General features: G+C 42.9%; 1 pseudogene; it reads right to left on the bottom strand.

The window, feature by feature from the left end:
- Nucleotides 1-1,703: 1,703 nt before the first annotated feature.
- Nucleotides 1,704-22,160, bottom strand: part of LOC144337562 (calreticulin-like) — a 45,801-nt pseudogene continuing 25,344 nt past the window's right edge.

Below are 22,160 nucleotides of genomic sequence, written 5' to 3'. Positions count from 1 at the left end.
CTGCCTCAAAAGTCACTTCCTTCATGAAGTCTTTTCTCAAACCACCAAAACCACCAGGCAGAAATGTGTTCATTTATTCAACTAATTTTTACTGAGCACCTACTATGTTCCAGATCCTGCACCTACTATGTTCCAGAGCCCGGGCTTATCATTTACTGAACTGTATGACAGCCATGTCTGTGGGTCTGACTCCATGGCTGTTGGATACAGTCATTTAAAAATACACTTGAAGGCCAGGTGCACTGGCCTACACCTGTAATCCCAGCACTTTGGGAGGCTGAGATGGGCAGATCACTTGAGGTCAGGAGTTAGGGACTAGCCTGGCCAACATAACGAAACACTGTCTCTACTAAAAATACAAAAATTAGCCAGATGTGGTGGCACACGCCTGTAGTCCCAAGCTACTCAGGAGGTTGAGGCAAGAGGATGGCTTGAACCCTGGAGGCAGAGGTGGCAGTAAGCCAAGATTGTGCCACTGAACTCCAGCCTGGGCAACAGAGCAAGACTCTGTCTCAAAACAAAACAAAAAGCACTTAAAAAGACATTTTTTTTCCACATGGAATGTTGCCTACTTTATGTATTCAATAGTAATAGATATTCACTCACTCATTCCACAGCCTGGTGCAGTGGAAGGATAAACTGTTTTCTTTTATAGTGCTTTGAGTTATTGTTTTATGGAAGTATAAGCTTCGAAACCAGAGAAGCTCGAGACACTGGTCCTGTCCCTTACTAGCTGTTTAACCTTGAGCAAGTGACTTACCCACACTGAGCAGTTTCCACATCTGTAAAATGAAGATAAGAATGGTATCCTCTACAATGGCTGCTATGAGGATTAGATGAGCACATTGTAGAAGCTCCACGAATTTAAGGCAAAGTGCTTTCTAATCTATAAAGAGCTACAAGAATGTGCGTGATGATGTGTGAGCAGGTAGTACAGAAAAAAATAAATATGAGACTAGCAAACTTGCAAACAAGTGACAATTATTTAAAAGTTAGGGTACAAAACAGCACAAAAGCAAATGGATTTTCACAAAGTACTTTTTCTTATGTTAGGAGGAAATCTAGTTGTTAAGTGCTTGATACATCTGCAAGAGGAAAACAACATCTGTCCACAAGTATAACCATCAGCACTGCTCAGTAAATACTAATACATACGTTTGTTTATTTTTTATTTTATTTTTATTTTTTTCCCAGGCTGGAGCACAATGGCGCAATCTCGGCTCACCTCGCCTCCCAGGTTCAAGCAATGCTCCTGCCTCAGCCTCCTAAGTAGCGGAATTACAGGTGCCCACCACCAACCCCAGCTAGTTTTTTGTATTTTTAGTGGAGATGGGATTTCACCATGTTAGCCAGGCTGGTCTCAAACTCCTGACCTCAGGAGATCCACCCACCTCAGCCTCCCAAAGTGCTGGGATTACAGGCGTGAGCCACTGTGCCTGGCCCCATACATTTAAACAAAATAAAATCCTTGGGTGTCCTGGGATAAATTGAAATTGAGGATTAAGTTTATACAGAAGTTTATTTACTGATAACTAATTTCATAAACTCCATAATAATGATAGTAGTGATAGCAACCATTTTTTGACTACATATTTGTATCAGGCACTTTACATACATTAGTTCATTTAATCCCTACAACCTCATAAAAGAGAAATGATCACTCCCTTTCCACTAATAAGGAAATAGAAGCCCCAAGAGGCAGTGTGACTTTCCCCAGGTCTCACAGAGCAAAGGGAGTGGGATGGAAATACAAATCCAAAGTTTATTTCAAAAAAGTAAGTTATTTTGCTCCCCAATTTGTACCAACCTCATGAATATTTCTCCTCCTAACATTTGCCTCTATAATCCCAGTTACAGTTCATCCTTCTGGTCAACAAGGACTCTTTCATTTTTATCCAGAAATGCTCTGTCAGCATCATGTTCCTGCATCTGCCTGTCATTTCCTGGCTCTGCAGTGGGATCCAATTCATTTCCCTTTTCTTCAATTCCCCAAATGCCATCTTCCTCTTCTTCCTCCATTTCCTTTTTCTCCTTGGCCTCTTCTGCCTGCTTTCTTTTTCCAGTTTCTTCATATAGTTCTCTCCATTGCTTCTCTTAGGTCCTGTTTAGAATGTGGAATTTCAAAATAATTTACCGATAGTATAAACAAAGTTAACCAACTTTAGAAATATCTGACATCTTCCCATAATCATTTATTTATTTATTTATTTATTTATTTATTTATTTTTCGAGATGAGGTCTCACTCTGTCATCCAAGCTGGAATGCAATGGTGCCATCTTGGTTCATTACAACCTCTACGTCCTGGGCTCAAACGGTCCTCCCACCTCAGCCTCCTGAGTAGCTGGGACCACAGGCACACGCCACTACAACTGGCTAATTTTATTTTTGTATTTTTCATAGGGATGGGGGTTGGCTATGTTGCCTAGGCTGGTCTTGAACTCCTAATCTCAGGAGATCCACCCACCTCAGCCTTCCAGAGTGCTGGGATTACAGGCACGAGACACCGTGCTCAGCCTTCCAACAGTGTTAAGATTTCTGGGATAGTGTTTATTTATATACAAAGTTTCAGCATGTGTAGGGTGAATAGAAATGTGTATGTGTGTGTGTAGTTTGTTCATAAATAAAATTGGTTCCAGTTTAGCAAACATTTATTGAATGCCTTCTGCATTGCTAACCACAGTGCTATAATAGGCAATCTACACATGTTATTTACATTCCTCACAGCAAAGTATGAGGTGTGTTACTTGTTCTACTTTCTAGATGAGGGATCTGAGATTCAGACTTCCTTACACTTTTCTTGTCGATCTCCCCAAACTGAAAGTAAGCCCCATGAAGGTAGAAACTTCTCTGTTTTATTTCACTGCTATAACCCCAGCATTTAAAACAGTGCTTTGAACAGGTACTCAAGTACTTGTCAAGTGAATGTATGGTTTAATAATAATAACTACCATGTATTGAGCACTTACTATATACCAGGAACTTATAAGATAGAGGCTATCATTATTCTCCATTTATAGATGAAGAGCGGTTAAATAACTTGCCTAAGTTCATACAGCTACTAAATAATGCAGCCTGGATTTGAACTCAAGCAGTCTAGCTCCAAAATTCAAACTCTTAACCAATACGAAAAAGTACCTTCACAAAACAATTTTAGATATAATCCTAAAGTAAAACAAGACAAAAGCAGACTAAAAAGTATTACAAGGTCAAATAATTTTTCCCAGAATGACTGTTTCAATTTTTTTTTAGACGGTGGCTCACGCTGTAGCCCAGATTGGAGTGCAGTGGCCCCATCTCAGCTCACTGCAACCTCCACCTCCCAGGTTCAAGTGATTCTCCTGTCTCAGTCTCCTGAGTAGCTGGGATTACAGGCGCCCGCCACCGTGCCTGGCTAATTTTTGTACTTTTAGTAGAGATGGGATTTCACCATGTTGGCCAGGCTGGTCTTGAACTCCTGACCTCAAATGATCCACCCACCTCAGCCTCCCAAAGTGCTGGGATTATAGTCGTGGACTACCACGCCTGGTCTTTCTATTTTTTTTTTTTTAAGGAAATATTAAGTATCAAATTTCTTTAAAAAACAAACAAGCAAATTTTTTTTGGGCCTGTGTTTTTGCGGGTGCTCTAAGCATAAGCTTAATCCGCCTATTGAGTAATCAAGTATTGGCCACAACCTGCTTTTGAATGGACCTTCCTGCAGAACCAGGATATCTGGATAGAGCTTGTCAGGGTCATGAGGCCATTGCCCCAAGTATCACTCCACCCATAAAATAGTTCTAGGAGGCCGGGGAAGCCGGTAAACAGCACTCATCACCTTGCTTCTTTCTTGTAGCCGTCCACCAGAAAATAAGCTTAGGCCTATTTTCTGTAATCCCAACACTTTGGGAGGCTGGGGCACGTGGATTGCTTGAGCCCAGGAGTTCAAGATCAGCCTGGACAACACGGCAAGATCCCGTCTCTACAAAAACGTTAAAAAAAAAATTAACCCGGCATGGTGGCGTGCATCTGTAGTCCCAGCTACTTGAGAGGCTGAGGCAGGAGGATCGCTTGAGCCCCGGGGATTGAGTCTGTAGTGAGCTGTATTCTCACCACTATACCCCGGCCTGGGCCAAGAAGCAAGACCCTGTCTCAACGACAACAAAAACCAAAACAACAAAGAAAAAGAAAATGAGCTCAGTAGCTCCCTTCTAGATCAATGCACTAGAGTAGGTAGTCTGAAACACAAAAGGAGCATGAGAGGCCAGGAGTTTGAAACCAGCCTGGGCAACAGAGCAAGATCCCATCTCTTAAAAAAAAAATTTTTTTTTTTTGAGATAGAGTTTCGCTCTTGTTGCCCAGGCTGGAGTGCAATGGCGCATCTTGGCTCACTGCAACCTCCGCCTCCTGGGTTCAAGTGATTCTGCTGCCTTAGCCTCCCGAGTAGCTGGGATTACAGGCATCTGCCACCACACCTGGCTAATTTTGTATTTTTAGTAGAGACGGGGATTTCTCCTTGTTGTTCAGGCTGGTCTCAAACTCCCGACCTCAGGTGATCCACCCGCCTCGGCCTCCCAAAGTGTTGGGATTACAGGCGTGAGCCACCGCGCCTGGCCAAAAAAAAAATTGTTTTTAAGTTAGCTGGGTGTGGTGGCACACTTCTGCACTTCTGTAGTCCTAGCTACTCGAGAGGCTAAGGTGGGAAGATTGCTTGAGCCCAGGAGTTTGAAGCAGCAGTGAGTCACAATCACACCACTGCACTCTGTGCAGACAGAGCAAGACTCTGTCTCTTACAAATGTAGATATAAATATAAATACTTATATATACACACACAGAGGCAGACAGAGAGAGAAACTGCAGGGAAAAATAGATGCATAATTGTAGCTGAAGACTTGAACATCCTCCTCTCAGAAACTGATACATTAAGGCTTGGATAGTATAATTACCATATTTCAACAATTCTATATCCTATACAAGAGTAGACTCTAGGTGGTTAAAAATATAATAAACATGAAAAGTAAAATTATAAAGAAAATATAAGAGACTCTTATAGTTTGTGAATCAAAAGGGAAGGCAAAACTTCAACAAGTCAAAGGCTGCGGATGACTTTGGGTACTTTATACTCTGAATTTCAGTTCCTACATCTGAAAAATGGAAGTAATAATATCTGTCTTGCTGGGTTGTTTTAGGGCTAAGTGCGATAGTATTTGGAAAGTGCTGACAGAGCCACAAGTACAAAATTATAGATGTCCAGTGAACATGAGTTCCTTCTCCTACCTCTCAGGGCCAAGTGACCAAAAATGAGACAAAGACTATGCGGCTGATTTTTGAAATGCAAAGAACAGTGAACAACTGAGGAGTCAGACATCTGGAATGCAGAGTGGGGGAATACCTTACTTTTCTTATTCCCCGGGTCTTATTTCCAACTTTTTGAGCAAACTCTTCATTTGTAAGAAGGAAATTGTTAAAGATGCTGCCCGGTTTTACCTGCTGAAGTGAAAACAACAGGATTATTAAAACTAGGTACCTAAATGTCGAAGGGCTTAAAAAGCACCCGGAGACCCTTGCTAAATGCATATTCCCAGGCTACTGGCCCAGAGGTTATAATCAATAATTAACTGTTATTAATAACTCAGGAAATACAGGGTTATTAATAACACAGAGGGTCCAAAATCCTGTACTGCCCTAGCTGATCTGCTCTGGAACAAAATTAATTTAGTTTCCCAAGATTCTGTGCTCCTTATGCCTCTGAACACTATTTTAAAAGGTTGTGAAGTAAATTTTATCACTCTGCTAGCCTCCAAATTGGTGCCCACTGGCTCTTGCCCCAGCTCAGATTGATAGTGCCTACTTCTGATGATACTTACATAGAGACGCCTTTAAAAAGCTGGCCAGGCGCAGTGGCTCACGCCTGTAATCCCAGAACTTTGGGAGGCCGAGGTGGGCGGATCACGAGGTCAGGATTTCGAGACCAGCCTGGCCAACATGGCGAAATCCTGTCTCTACTAAAAATTACAAAAATTAGCTGGGCATGGTGGTGCATGCCTGTAATCCCAGTTACTTGGGAGGCTGAGGCAGGAGAATCACTTGAACCAGGGAGTTGGAGGTTGTGGTGAGCTGAGATAGCACCATTGCACTCCAGCCTGGGCAACAAAAAAGGTTCTCTCCTTAATCAGAAAAACTGAAAGACCATAGGAAAAAGAAAAGTTTCAACAAGAAGTGCAAGCAGAATTTAGATTCATTTTTTTTTTTTTTTTTTTTTTTTTTGAGACAGAGTCTCGCTCTGTAGCCCGGGCTGGAGTGCAGTGGCCGGATCTCAGCTCACTGCAAGCTCCGCCTCCCAGGTTTACGCCATTCTCCTGCCTCAGCCTCCCGAGTAGCTGGGACTACAGGCGCCCGCCACCTCGCCCGGCTAGTTTTTTGTATTTTTTAGTAGAGACGGGGTTTCACGGTGTTCGCCAGGATGATCTCGATATCCTGACCTCGTGATCCACCCGTCTCGGCCTCCCAAAGTGCTGGGATTACAGGCTTGAGCCACCGCGCCCGGCCTAGATTCATTTTTTATTTTTAGTTTTTGAGAGGGAGTCTCGCTCTGTTGCCCAGGCTGGAGTGCAGTGGCATGATCTTGGCTCACTGCAACCTCCACTTCCTTGGTTCAGGTGATTCTCCTGCCTCAGCTTCCTGAGTATCTGAGATTACAGGCATGTGCCACCACGCCCGGCTAATTTTTTTTTTTGTATTTTAGTAGAGACAGGGTTTCACCATGTTGGTCAGGCTGGTTTTGAACTCCTGACCTCAAATGATCCGCCCGCCTCAGCCTCCCAAAGTGCTGGGATTACAGGTGTAAGCCACTGCGCCCAGCCAGATTCTATACAATGTAGATCGTGTACTATAGTTCTCTATTTTTTAATAACATTTTTAGTATTTGCAATGAAAGGAAAAGATTAATGAAATCCACCGTATGTAATGTTTTCCGTGTTTACTGAATGAGAAAGGAACTGAATACAAAGAACACAAGCCATGGAGTCAGACCAGCTGAACCGCATACTGGCTGTGTGATATCGGGCAAGTTTGCTCAATCCCTCTGAGCCTAGTCCCCATAAGTAAAGTAGGGAAAATAATAACTCCCTGAGAGTAGTTTCATGAGAATTAGAGATAATATATGTCAAGCACAGTGTCTAGCAGTTAATAGTCACACAATAGACACTAGTGGTTATTGTCATAACTTTTCAGTATCTGAGTATGTATCAAAAAGGGCAAAATGATGGTCATTTTATAATTTTTTACTTTTGCAGTATGTTAAATAAATCATCAAGTCAATTTCATGGGCGTAGTTGTACAATCAGCTGGAAAGTCTGTAGCATGAGTAATCCCATGTCCCTCCCCTAGGCTTTGAAAAAACCGCTGCCTTGAACTCATGGAGACAGAGAGTAGAATGATGGTTACCAAAGACTGGGAAGCGGGGGAGTGGAACCAGGGGTGAGGTGCTGTGAGCAGTGGAGATGGTTAATGGGTACAAAAACATAATTAGGTAATTTCAGAATTTTGGGAGGCTGAGGTCAGGAGTTTGAGACCAGCCTGGCCAACATGGTGAAACTCTGTCTCTGCTAAAAATACAAAAAATTGCCGGGCGCGGTGGCTCAAGCCTGTAATCCCAGCACTTTGGGAGGCCGAGACGGGCGGATCACGAGGTCAGGAGATCGAGACCATTCTGGCTAACACGGTGAAACCCCGTCTCTATTAAAAAATACAAAAAACTAGCCGGGCGAGGGGGCGGATGTCTGTAGTCTCAGCTACTCGGGAGGCTGAGGCAGGAGAATGGCGTAAACCCGGGAGGCGGAGCTTGCAGTGAGCTGAGATCTGGCCACTGCACTCCAGCCTGGGCGACAGAGCGAGACTCTGTCTCAAAAAAAAAAAAACAAAAAAAACCCAAAAAAACCACAAAAACTTAGCTGGATGTGGTGGTGGATGCCTGTAATCCCAACTACTTGGGAGGCTGAGGCAGGAGAAACACTTGAACGTGGGAGGCAGAGGTTGCAGTGAGCAGAGATCTCACCACTGCACTCCAGCCTGGGTGACAGAGTGAGACTCTGTCTCAAAAAAAAAAAAAAAAAAAAAAAAAAAAATATATATATATATATATATATGCTAGGTAGAATGAATAAGATCTAGTATTTGATAGTACAACAAGATGGCTACAGTCAACAGTAATTTATTATACATTTAAAAACAACTAAAACACATTCAAAAGCTAGCAGAAGGTAAGAAATAACTAAGATTAGAGCAGAACTGAAGGAGATAGAGACACAAAAGCCCTCCAAAAAATCAATGAATCCAGGAGCTGGTTTTTTGAAAAGATCAACCAAATTGATAGACCGCTAGCAAGACTAATAAAGAAGAAAAGAGAAAAGAATCAAATAGACGCAATAAAAAATGATAAAGGGGATATCACCACTGACCCCACAGAAATACAAACTACCATCAGAGAATACTATAAACACCTCTACGCAAATAAACTAGAAAATCTAGAAGAATTGGATAATTTCCTGGACACTTACACTCTCCCAAGACTAAACCAGGAAGAAGTTGAATCCCTGAATAGACCAATAGCAGGCTCTGAAATTGAGGCAATAATTAATAGCCTACCAACCAAAAAAAGTCCAGGACCAGACAGATTCACAACCGAATTCTACCAGAGGCACAAGGAGGAGTTGGTATCATTCCTTCTGAAACTATTCCTTCTGAAAAACACGGAATCCTCCCTCATTTTACCAGGCCAACATCATCCTGATACCAAAGCTGAACAGAGATACAACAAAAAAAGAGAATTTTAGACCAATATCCCTGATGAACATCGATGCAAAAATCCTCAATAAAATACTGGCAAACTGAATCCAGCAGCACATCAAATAGCTTATCCACCATGATCAAGTGGGCTTCATCCCTGGGATGCAAAGCTGGTTCAACATATGCAAATCAATAAACGTAATCCAGCATATAAACAGAACCAAAGACAAAAACCACATGATTATCTCAATAGATGCAGAAAAGGCCTCTGACAAAATTCAACAGCCCTTCATGCTAAAAACTCTCAATAAATTCGGTATTGATGGAATGTATCTCAAAATAATAAGAGCTATTTATGACAAACTCACAGCCAATATCATACCAAATGGGCAAAAACCAGAAGCATTCCCTTTGAAAACTGGCACAAGACAGGGATGCCCTCTCTCACCACTCCTATTCAACATAGTGTTGGAAGTTCTGGCCAGGGCAATCAGGCAGGAGAAAGAAATAAAGGGTATTCAGTTAGGAAAAGAAGAAGTCAAATTGTCCCTGTTTGCAGATGACATGATTGTATATTTAGAAAATCCCATCGTCTCAGCCCAAAATCTCCTTAAGCTGATAAGCAACTTCAGCAAAGTCTCAGGATACAAAATCAATGTGCAAAAATCACAACCATTCTTATACACCAGTAACAGACAAACAGAGCCAAATCATGAATGAACTCCCATTCACAATAGCTTCAAACAGAATAAAATACCTAGGAATCCAACTTACAAGGGATGTGAAGGACCTCTTCAAAGAGAACTACAAACCACTGCTCAATGAAATAAAAGAGGACACAAACAAATGGAAGAACATACCATGCTCATGGATAGGAAGAATCAATATTGTGAAAATGGCCATACTGCCCAAGGTAATTTCTAGATTCAATGCCATCCCCATTAACCTACCAATGACTTTCTTCACAGAATTGGAAAAAACTGCTTTAAAGTTCATATGGAACCAAAAAAGACCCTGCATTGCCAAGACAATCCTAAGCCAAAAGAACAAAGCTGGAGGCATCATGCTACCTGACTTCAAACTATACTATAAGGCTACAGTAATCAAAACAGCATGGTACTGGTACCAAAACAGAGATATAGACCAATGGAACAGAACAGAGTCCTCAGAAATAATACCACACATCTACAGCCATCTGATCTTTAACAAACCTGACAAAAACAAGAAATGGGGAAAGGATTCCCTATTTAATAAATGCTTTTGGGAAAATTGGCTAGCCATAAGTAGAAAGCAGAAACTGGATCCTTTCCTTACTCCTTATACAAAAATTAATTCAAGATGGATTAGAGACTTAAATGTTAGACCTAAAACCATAAAAACCCTAGAAGAAAACCTAAGTAATACCATTCCAGACATAGGCATGGCCAAGGACTTCATGTCTAAAACACCAAAAGCAACGGCAACAAAAGCCAAAATTGACAAATGGGATCTAATTAAACTAAAGAGCTTCTGCACAGCAAAAGAAACTACCATCAGAGTGAACAGGCAACCTACAGAATAGGAGAAAATTTTTGCAATCTACTCATCTGACAAAGGGCTAATATCCAGAACCTATAAAGAACTCAATCAAATTTACAAGAAAAAAACAAACAACCCCATCAAAAAGTGGGCAAAGGATATGAACAGACACTTCTCAAAAGACGTTCATACAGCCAACAGACACATGAAAAAATGCTCATCATCACTTGCCATCAGAGAAATGCAAATCAAAACCACAATGAGATACCATCTCATACCAGTTAGAATGGCGATCATTAAAAATTCAGGAAACAACAGGTGCTGGAGAGGATGTGGAGAAATAGGAACACTTTTACACTGTTGGTGGGTCTATAAAGTAGTTCAACCACTGTAGAAAGCAGTGTGGCAATTCCTCAAGGATCTAGAGCTAGAAATACCATTTGACCCAGCCATCCCATTACTGGAGATATACCCAAAGGATTATAAGTCATGCTGCTATAAAGACACATGCACACGTATGTTTCTTGTGGCACTATTCACAATAGCAAAGACTTGGAATCAACCCAAATGTCCATCAGTGACAGCCTGGATTAAGCAAATGTGGCACATATACACCATGGAATACTATGCAGACATAAAAAAGGATGAGTTTATGTCCTTTGTAAGGACATGGATGCAGCTGGAAATCATTGTTCTCAGCAAACTATCGCAAGAACAGAAAACCAAATATGGCATGTTCTCACTCATAGGTGGGAATTGAACAATGAGATCACTGGGACACAGGAAGGGGATCATCACACACCAGGTCCTATTGTGGGTGGGGGGTGGGGAGGGATAGCATTAGGAGATATACCTAATGTGAATGATGAGTTAATGGGTGCAGCACACCACCATGGCACATGTATACATATGTAACAAACCTGCACGTTGTGCATATGTACCCTAGAACTTAAAGTATAATAATAATAATAAAAAAACAGCTAAAAGAGTGTAATGGGATTGTTTGCAACACAAAGGGTAAATGCTTGAGGTGATGAATACCCCATTTACCCTGATATGATTATTACATGTTGCATGCCTGTATCAAAATATCTCATGTACCCCATAAATATATATACCTACTATGTACCCACAAAAACTAAAAATTGAAAACAAAAACAAAAAACCCTGCCTTACTGTTTCATAGCCAAAAAAGTTTTCTTGTTTTTAATAGAAAGGCTTTTATTTGGGCTTACATTACCCAACCAACCCTGCCTCCAAGAGAGAAACAAGTGATAAAATAGCCACTTTGAATAGAGATAATTATTTTGCTATGAGCCATTTTTTAACAATTGGTTTTTAAAATTCCTTCTGCATCTTTAAGATATTTTCTTACCTTTGGGATTTTTTTTGAGTCATCAGCAGTCTTGCTAAGAGAACTGTCTATTTGTTGGCTTTTCCACTTTCCCTACTTTCATGAGAACTGCTCCTAATCTCGCTGTTGTTTTTAATGCCCTTTTGCCCCCATTGCCCTTACATTAAACTCATGGGCTATGAGCTTGCCAGTCCTGCATCCTAACTGGTGATCATGGTCTACTTATATCTTCTCTGTAAAAGAACTGTGAACTGTGTTCGACTAAAGCCTAAGGCCCTAAGGAATTCATTGCAAGTTACCTGTGCTATACCACTTGAGTAATAACATGTAAAGAGCAAAGGTCTGGGCACTTGTTAGCGACAGGCCCTGACAAGTCAAGTCTCCTCTCTGAGTCCTCAGTGTTCTCATTAGTAAAATGGCAACGGTAAGTCCTACCCTCTTGGCCTCACAGGGCTGTGGCACAGACCATACGATGTAAGGGATATCAATGTGCTTTGTATTATTGTAACCACCTTTGCAAAAATTATGACAGTGAGAAAAATCTGACCTAGGAAAACTGTGACAGTGAAAGAAATCTGACCTAATCAACTCTATCTTGCTTCTAACCTCCAAGCTGCCCTTGTTCATTCCTGGTCATAGGCCAAACTAACTATAGAAGAAATTTTGTTTATAATCTATTTTTTTTTTTTTTTTAAAAAGACGATAGCAGCCCCTTCCCGAAACAAACCCCCTCCTTGCTTGGGGACCAGACTGCCTTTGTAAAACTAACAAAATAGAAATTATGACTCAGGAGTCATGCAGCCAGAGGCCACCTCCCCAGTTCTCCTGTAGATAACATCACTATTGTAAAACCTAAGATTGGTATTTGAGGTGTTTTTCCGACTCTGCATTCTGATGCAGAGTGCAGCTGGCACTACGCAAATTGATAAACTGGCTCATCTGGTCTTGTGGCCCCCACCCAGGAACTGACTCAGCTCAAGAGGACAGTTTTGACTCTCTGATTTCACCCTCAACCCAACCAATTGGCATTCCCCATTCCCTAGCCCCCCGCCTGCCAAGCTATCCTTAAAAAAATCCTAGCCTTCAAATTTTCAGAGAGGCTAATATGAGTAATAAAAATTTCCTATCCTTCCGCTTAGCGAGCTTTGCATTTATTAAACTCTCTGTTGTGGAAACTTGCTCTTCTCAGTGCTCCAGCTTTTCCGGGCAGTGGGTTAGATGAACCCATTGGGTGATGACATTATGACTAGGTTATACTCATTGTGGTTAGACTACACTCATTCCTTCAAAGATCATGAAGAGTTCCAATGGTAAGAGGAAACGTTTCTTTGTTCTCTACCATCTCCTCCCAGCCTCTGTGCTGATTTAAAAAACAAAACCAACGACAACGAAAAAAAAACAATGCAGTCACTTCCACCAAAGAAAAAAAGGTAAAGGGGTTGTCTTTGGAAGTGTCAGAATAGGGAACAGGAGAGGTCAGGGACTAGGCAGGAAAGTTGATCATCTTACTACGCTGGGACCAAGGAGGGATGGGGAGGGCATCTGGGCTGCCAGAGCATCTGAAGGCTGGAAATTGGGGCGGAACCAGGTGAGGGAATTCCCACCCATGCTGAGAGTCACTTGACTTTTCCAATAAAGTGCAGGGACCCCGTGGTAACCTGGATGTTCTGTGCTGGCTGAGTGCGGGGGTGGGGGATGTGGGAGGTGGTGGAATAGGACCTGTGAGTGCCAGACCTGATTAGAAGTTAGAAGAAAACATGCTCCCAAGGGTAATGTCTGCATTGTGCAGAATTCTCTCTCTCTCAAATACACACACACACACACACACACACACACACTCCTCACAAAATTAAGAGATAATGCTGGAGTTTTAGAAATGTAGTCTCTTGGGCTTCATTCCAGACCTACTGGATCAGAATCTGTATTTTAATAAGACCTCCCACTTTATTCATATGCATGTTAAAGTTTGAGAAGCACTCCTCTGGCATGGTTTAAATTCTTCAAATACTAAGATTTGCCTGCTTGCAGAGGTTGATAGAACCCAGAGCAATTAGTGTCAAATACTTTTAATTTTGTATTTGAATAAAGATATAGTTTAAAATGTGTACCTTAATGTTTTCAGTGGGGAGATAAGCATTTTAATGAAATAATCAGATTAGGCATATTAATATGATCACATATGTTTACGAGATGTGGAAAGTTCTCCTTATGTATTAAAAAGAGACAACTGTAAAAAAAAAATAACAATACAAAGTGTATCCACATTCTTCAAATTAGAGAGGAAGAAAAGAAAAGAAAGATACAATGTGTCCCTTCCTCCCTTCCTTCCTTTTCTTCTGAACCCTTCCCCACTCCGCTACACATGCTCCTGGTTATTTACATACATGACCTCATTCTACTCCTATGTTGGTCTTCTTGAGCCAGAGAAGCAAGAAAGTATAAATAAATAAAGTAGAAAATAAATAAACAAACCAAGAAAGCTTCAAATAGGGGGCGTCAGTCCCAGAAACCTTCGGTGGCTCTGAACTGTAGAAATCACTGATCAGAGACACAGATTTCCGTGGCCATGGGACTTTGCAGGATATACCCAAGGACAGGTGGCTATGGCTTCCAGAGGCTCTGTTGTACAGTGGGTGTAATCATTACAGCAAAGGCTTTAGAGACAGACAGACCTATGTTTGAATCATGTCTCTACCATGCGTTAGCTGTGTGCTCTTGGACATGTCACTTGGGATTTCTGAGTCTCAATTCTCTCAAACATAAAAAGCAGAAATAATAAGGGATAATAGTACTTACCTGATAGAGTTGTGAGAATCTGGGGAGGTAATGTAGGTAAAGCACTGACCCCAGGCCAGTGTTTAACAAAAGTGAGTTCCCTTCCTCTCCAGGGGAATTCTTCATCCAGGACTTTGTAGACTATAGTTTCTAACAGACTCCTGGGAGGAATCATGGCCAAGACCTTTACTCTGGGGCCTTGAGGCACTCTCTTTTCTCCTGATTTGGGGAGCAGTCCTCTCCATCTTTAGTAATAAGTCTCAGAGAAGAAAGAGATGGAGAGGAGGACAACTTTTCAAAGGCTGGAGTATTTGTCCCCTCCTCTTTACCTTCCAATTAGAGGAAAGATGACTGGCAGAGGGAGGGAAGCTGGGTCAGGACTTATCATCATGGCTGGGGCAATCACCCCTAACATCTGTCTGGGGATTTTAATGTTTCAGAGTTTTACCACATCTCTGACTTCCCTTTATCCCTAGAAGCACCTCCAAGGATCATGTAGGACCAGCAGAAGCAGTGTAAAGTACTGGAACTTTGAATCTGACATCAGAAAGACCTGCACTCAGCCGGGCATGGTGGCTCACGCTTGTAATCCCAGGCCAAGGCGGTGGATCACTTGAGGTCAGGAATTGGAGACCAGCCTAGCCAACATGGTGAAACCCTGTCTCTACTAAAAATAGAAAAGTTAGGCAGGCGTAGTTGTACATGCCTGTAGTCCCAGCTACTCAGGAGGCTGAGGCAGGAGAATCATTTGAACCCAGGAGGCAAAGGTTGCAGTGAGCTGAAATTGCGCCACTGCACTCCAGCATGGATGACAGAGTAAGTGAGACTCTGTCTCAAACAAACAAAAAAAGAGCTGTACTTAAATTCTAGCTTTTCTACTTACCTTAACAGATATATGTCTTCAGGCAAATTATTTAACTTTTCTGAGTCTCCTTTTCACATTTAGAAGTAGGAGACTTTCGCAATGTCATATTTTCACTCCCATCAATATTACTGATGCTTGCTCATTTTCTAATGTGTGACCCGAAATTTACCAGGTGCTTAAAGAATCTTTTTGTTTTTCAGATTCATTGATTCTAGATAAATCAGAGGAATAAGCAACATTAACAGAAAAAATGTAGAAAATGTTATTATGCTGAAGTATAATTGTTGCTTCAGAAGTCCAGCATCTGGTGCACTTAACAATAGAGAATATATTAAAATTTTCCAAAATAAAAAAAAGAAGTAGGAGACTTCCTAGTGAAAATTAAATGGCATATGCAAAGTCTTTAGTACAGCATTTGGTACATGAGAGGGACTCAGCAAATTTTAGTAACTGTTATAATTATTAGGAAGAATGTGACGGCCCCGTTTAAAAGATCAGCAGTCTGAGGCTTAGAAAGACCAAGACTTATTCAAGTCTTATGATTTCCAGCCTGGGGCTCTTTCTACTTTGTGAAAACTGAGAAACTGCGGCTCAGTGGCTCTGAGCCCAGAGGGCTTTACCTGCCAAAGGTCCAGGCTGAGAACACTAATGTTATAATAGTGATGAATGGTGGCATCAGGCTTATATTTAGGGTTATCTATTTTGAGATGAATTCATTCCCCCTGGTAATTGGGATTACCAATGATCCGAGGTTTCCATTTTCCCTAAGCAAAGAACCAAACAGTGAACATGGCATTAGTATTTTGTCATTCTTCTGATCTTATGCAATCAGAAAGGCCAATTGATGTGGTTTGGATCATGTCCCCACCCAAATCTCACGTTGAATTGTAATCCCCAGTGTCGGAGGTGAGGCCTGGTGGGAGGTGATTAGATCACAGGGGCAGAGTTCTCATAAATAGTTTAGCACGATCCCCTCTTGGTACTGAATAGTGAGTGAGTGATCATGAGATCTGCTTACTTTTAAATTGTGTAGCACCTCCCCCCTTTCTCTCTCGCTCCTGCTCCCACCGTGTGAGACACCCTGCCATCACCTTCCGCCATCACTGTGGATACCTGAGGCCTCCCCAGAAGCTGATGCCACCATGCTTCCTGTGTAGGGATGGTGGATATGCTATAACCAGCCTGGCCCAATAGAGTGAAACCCTGTCTCTACCGCAAATACAAAAAATTAGCCGGGCGTGGTGGCGCGTGCCTGTAGTCCTGGCTGCTTGAAGCCTGAGGCATGAGAATCTCTTGAGCCCAGGAGGTGGAGGTTGCAGTGAGCCAAGATCATGCCACTGCACTCCAGACTGGATGACAGTGCAACATTCTGTCTCAAAATAAATGAATAAATAAATAAAATAAAAAGTGTCCCTACCCCTTGCATTTTTGGCTCATTCATGTCCTACCCTTTTTCCTTTTGGCCTGTTTCTAAGACTTCCAGTTCCTGACCCCAAACCCATGTCCTATTTTGACTACGCTCCTGTGACAGGCTGCTTTTCACCACTCTGGACAAACTCCAGGCCCAGGGCTGCCTGGCCCTATACCTGTCAATGTTGGCCTTTACCAGTCCACCCCATCCTATGTAGGCATAGCCCTGACAGCAGGGCTCAGATGAGGCTACAGTCTTATTGGGGGGCTTAAGGGAAAGGAAGATGACAGGATCTCAGAATTTCTGTTTCATCAATTAGCATTTACATTTCTTTTGTCTCATCTCTCACACCCATTGGAAAGAGAGACCCCCCTCACCTTATACTTTGGGTTTGGTATCAGAGGCCTTTCCCACTCCCCATCCATAGCCTCATTCCAGTCGTCCAGCTTCTTGGCTTCTGGATCCAGGATGTATTCAAAGTCTTCCCAGTCCTAAAATGAAATATTCCTTCATGAGGGTAGATGCGTAGGCTGGGATAAAACTAGGGGTCCAGGCGGGGTATGGTGGCTCACATCTGCAATCCCAGCACTTTGGAGGCCAATGTGGGAGGACTGCTTGAGCCCGGGAGTTCAAGACCAGCCTGGGCAATATAGTGAGACCTTGTCCCTACCCCCAAAAACTTCAAAAATTAGGTAAGCAGGTGGCACGCACCTGGCAGGAGGATCTGAGCCCAGGAGGTGGAGGTCACAGTGAGCCATGATCATGTCACTGCACTCCAGCCTGGGTGACAGAGCGAGATCATAAAAAGAAAGGAAAGGAAAGGAAAAAGGAAAGGAAAGGAAAGGAAAGGAAAGGAAAGGAAAGGAAAGGAAAGGAAAGGAAAGGAAAGGAAAGGAAAGGAAAGGAAAGGAAAGGAAAAAAAGAAAAGAAACGGGGCATCCAGAGTGCTGTCAGGCTGGACCTGGATACTTCTGTCTGCCCCCTCCCGCCATCATCTATATGAGGATCCAGCTCAGGACCTGTAAACAAACATAGGGCAGAAAACAAAGAGGCTTTAAGCACTTCCAGTCCCTCCTCTGGGTTCACTATCACTTTGATCTTGAGTTCTTTAAGCTTAAATAAGACGGGAATTTCCCTTGTCTCTGGACACAACCTCCCCCACAATCATGGCCCCTTATTGTTATAATAGGTCTTTTAGCCTAGGTCCCTCTTCTCGAAGGCGTCTTGGTGACCTGCTTTGTATCCCAGTATGCTCCCAGGCCTGCGTCAGTCCTTCCTTGTACCCCAGGACCCCCTGATTTCCCAAGACAGAGATCTACAAGATCAAAAATAGCCTACCCCAACTTTTATATTTCTATGCTGTTTAGCCTCCAAGGCTTTGCTCTGTCTGCCTGGCAGTTCGCTTTGGTTGTGACCATTTGTCCAGATTGACTGAAGGCTTCCATGCCAGCCCACCAAACTCACAGTCATTCAACACAATTGTGATTGGGATATTTCTCTGGTTCCCAGCCTGTCCCAGCAGTTTTATGATTTCTAAGACAGATAGTTAGCAACCTATCCTGGGGGCTATAGTTGTGACAGTGCCCTGTCGATTTAATCAGTTTCCATCTTCCCTTATTCCACTCAACAGGGAGCACAGAGGCCTGCAGCATCTCTATTCTCCTGAAGCCCTTGAGCCAAGCCAACCCTGACTACATCAGGTGCATGGTCCTCACCAGGAGGGGAGGGTCCATGTTTAGTCTTCCTACCCTAAGCCTGCCTTCTGGGCATGGCAGCAACCTAGCCCCTTATTTTTCCATGGTGCTAAAGGCCCAGACACTTTGCCTGATCATCTGCCTTAATTCCCTTACTACACCTCCCTCCACCAAGGACTGGGGCCCTTTGCTAAATCTCCCTACATGTGGCTAGGCAACTGCCCATCTCTCTGCAGGCCTCTCTTTAGGGGCTGGACTCCAGCTGCCTGGTCCCATGCTGACCCCTGCCTGACCTCAAGCATCTCTTCTGCCTGACACTGACCCTGCTCTGACCTGCAGAGTAGCAATGTGGTGGGTGAGGCCCTTCCTGGCCTGGCTCCAACAGACCTTTCCAACCTAATCTCCTACCATGCCCCACCTTGAACCTTATGTTCCCCAAATACTGAACTACTGCTTTCAGTTCTTTACACACCATGCTGTTTCCCAACTAACAACTGTGCCTTTGCTTCTGCTGTTCCCTGGGTCTGGAATGTCTTCCCTCCACCCCAGTTTCCCACTTACTTTTCTCTAATAAATCTATTATTTGAAATCCAGCATATTATTAATCTATAAAGGCCATACATTAAGGACTTCCTATATACCAGGCACTACATTATGTATTTTTTATTAGCTCATTTAATCTTCGCAGTAATGTTCACACATAAGTATTAAAATAATTCCCGTTTGCAAAATTGAACTTTCACAGCAGTTACGCTCCTTGTGCAGGGTTCACTGCTAGTAGGATGGGGTCCCATACTTAGAAAATGGTGGTGCTCAAACCCATATCTGCCTGACCCCAGAGTTTATGTTCCCAACTCCTAAGTTAACTCACTCACTCAAGCATTTCCTTCTCTTTCCCAGACCGTTGCCTACACCTCAACTCAGGCTGGGCTGAGATCCTCTTTTGGGCTCTCACTGGCTTGCCTCCCTGGCTCTCAGCACTGATCACATATTTTGATCTTTGTTTTCTTATCTGCCTCCCTTACTATATTCAGAATCCCTAGAGGGCAAGGGTTATTCTATTCATAGCTATATCCAGTACAGCTTTCCAGAATAATAATAATGAGCCAATGAGTATACTCCACACCTTCCCCATATTGATAACTTAAGAGTCAAAAAGATGTAGGTTCAAATCTTGGTTCTAACGCGTATATGCTTGTGCAAGTTACTTCATTTTCTAAGCATCAGTTTCCTTATCCACAAAAGAGGGATCATAACACACTGTTCACAGAGGCTGCTGGATCCCCAACAAAAGTAAGTGGCTGCCCTCTTCCCTCCATGCCTCTTTGGAAAACAATATCTAGCTGAATACTTCCTTGAGGGATTGATGTCTCCAGTCTCTGTTCCATCATTCCCAGCCTCCTTCTCCTATTTCCACAGCTGAGACCCCACCTGCTTCCCAGCCAAACGCCCTCTGATCTCAGGTTTCTTGTCTTCCGGATCCTCTATGTGCAGGCATTCATCCCATTTCCTTGGTTTCCAGGCATAGGGGTCTTTTATTTTCCTGGGAGGCAAGAAGTCCCAATCCTCCTTCAGATTCCCAGCTGCCACCTGCTGGTTGTCAATTTTAACCTCATAAGTAGCATTGAAGCGAATAATCAGAGTATACAGGTGAGTGTCTTTATTGATCTATAAAGAGAATGGGGGAATATTTCAGTTCCATTTTGAACATCTTTAGATCCAAAGCATTAAATGCACCAGACCCTCAGTTCCCTGAATGCCACCACCCACATAGTCACAAACAAACCTTACCATACTCTTTAACCCTTTTCTCTGGTTAACCCTATATGGATTCTGGACCTCTTCTCCTAGTACACACTCCTCTGGTCTCCCTAGCCTTCATCTTTCCCTGCACTGCAGCTCTCATCATTCTCTGATCTTACCTGTCTTTCTGCCTGTCCCACTAGACTGTGAACAGGAGTCATACATGATTTATCTGTTGTGTCTGCAGCTTCCAGCATAAGGCCTGCCCCAGAGGAGGACCTCAGAGAGCTTCTGCGTGGTACAGCCTTTATACCGTCTTGCTAAAGAAGGCTTTGGGTGTGAAACACTCATTCTCCAACGACTCCTGTGGGCTTCTGTAGGCTCGGTTCCTGCCTCTCTCTATGCTCCCACTTGCAGTGCTACTCTTTCTCAAGTCGCTTTGACTTTTCTCCTGTGATTATCTTTTCTAAGAATTCAGTTCTCCCTAAAATTGTCTTATCACTTCACAAGATCAAGTCACATTCATCTTTCAAAGTGCAGCTCAGGGGAACTCTTCTCTAGGAAGTACTTCCTAAGCCTCCAGGGTGGGTAGGGGTCCTCTTCTGTGCTCCCACAGATGCCCATCATACTAGGTAGTCACTCTGCTTGGCTCTTACCTTCATTGACTGTGAGTTCTGTGAAGTCAAAGGCCATGTCTGGCCCACTCTGTCCCCAGCCTAAGGCCCAGCACAGAGTTAGTATTTGGTGAATGCCTGTTGAGTTGTTGATGAAATCCACCTACCATCTTCTAGCCAACCTAGGTGTCTCTAACTTGATGTTACTATGATAAACTGACCCCCCATTCCCGTTTCTAAGTCCAACAGTCCCTCCTTCCCCCATCCTCTCCAATGTCTAGCAGTGGGGAACTGGGCCATGCCAAGTATTGTTCCACAAGAGGACCTCATATAACTTCTTAGGCTTTTGGATCAACTGCTCCTTTATGAAATCCTGCAATTTACAGCATTTCTCCAGATCTACTTTTTAACCTGCAAAATGGAGATGACAGTTTTAATTTATAGGATTTTGTAAGAATTAAATAACACATATAAAATACATCTCCTTGCCCCTTGGCTGAGGACCAGCACACACTCACCCTGCACTTGATGGTGTTGTTCTCATGGTATTTCCCTCGGTAATGAAGGATGACAAAAGAGAATGTTGTTGCCAAAGTCACAAATGTCAGGGCCTGGAAATTAAACTCCAAAGCATAATTTCACATAACTTTAAGGCAGTTTGCCTGGTCTAAGGCCAAGACCCAAGACAAACACAGCATGTGTGTTAATCAGGGTCCCAGCAGGAAATAGATGGCACAATCAAATTTGGGATGATTTGAGAAGGATTTAATAAAAGGACGATTTACAAAGGTTGGGGCAGGACATTTTGAAAACATAAAGTACAGTGCTATGCTCAGGGCTAGCAACAATGCGGTTCGACCCCTAGGCCTAAAGGGGCTAGAAGGAGTGCTTGCCAGAGCCTGGAAGAAAGAATCCTGTGGAAAAGACAGGCAAGAGAGACACTGACTTTCAGTTAAGGAGCACAACTCTCTTTTCCACCTCTGATCTCCCAGGGTTCCCACTGACCAAACCTAACCAGAAACCCCTTCTGTGCCAGGCATTTTATACCATGTCATTTAATTCTTACAACAAGTAGGTGTCACTATCCCCCACTTTCAGCTGGGAAAATGGTGGCTCAGAACAGTTAAGCAGGTTGCTCAAACTCAAACAGCTAGTAAGTAGCATTGTTGGTATTCAAACCCAAGCCTACCTAGAAATACAGCCTGGGGCCCTTTATGCTTTGTAAAAACTCCAGAAGGAACTCTAGAGATCATCAGTGTCTCTAAGCCCAGAAAGCCTTATCTGCCAACTGTCAGGAATAGATTTAACATAATTTTCTCTTCTTTTCTTTTCTTTCTTTTTGAGACGAAGGCTCAGAGTCTCACTCTGTCGCCCAGGCTGGAGTGTAGTGGTGCAACCTCGGCTCACTGCAACCTCTGCCT

Source organism: Macaca mulatta, chromosome 1 (assembly GCF_049350105.2).
Source record: "Macaca mulatta isolate MMU2019108-1 chromosome 1, T2T-MMU8v2.0, whole genome shotgun sequence".
In the NCBI taxonomy this organism is placed as follows: Eukaryota; Metazoa; Chordata; class Mammalia; order Primates; family Cercopithecidae; genus Macaca; species Macaca mulatta.
The sequence above is the reverse complement of the archived record's forward strand: the minus strand, read 5'-3'. Positions and strand labels throughout refer to the sequence as shown.